Here is a 374-nt window from a genome sequence, read left to right on the forward strand (position 1 = left end):
GCACCGGTAGACCGCCTGTCAAGTTTCGTGCCATTTGGAGGTCGTTTGATACTCCAACGGTTAACCGGGTAACCATAAAGCCCCTCTCTCTTTGCAGCCCAACACCCCTTCCAAAGTGGCCCAAAACCCATCTAACTCCCCTCCATGCTCTTGGTCGTTCGATCACAATCGTGTGGGAAAAAACCGCTCCTCATTTGGACTCTCCTAGCTCCCTCTACCTATAAATATGTCCATCCCCCCGAATTTCGCAGTCCAAACCCCCCGAAACCCTAGCCTAGCCTCTCCCCGTGCCGCCGGACGTGTTTGACTGGGGCTGGACATGTCCGCTCCGCCGCCCTCCGCCAATCGGCATCCGCCACATGGCCACCCCGGCC

This window comes from Triticum aestivum, chromosome 4B (genome assembly GCF_018294505.1).
Source record: "Triticum aestivum cultivar Chinese Spring chromosome 4B, IWGSC CS RefSeq v2.1, whole genome shotgun sequence".
Lineage (NCBI taxonomy): Eukaryota > Viridiplantae > Streptophyta > Magnoliopsida > Poales > Poaceae > Triticum > Triticum aestivum.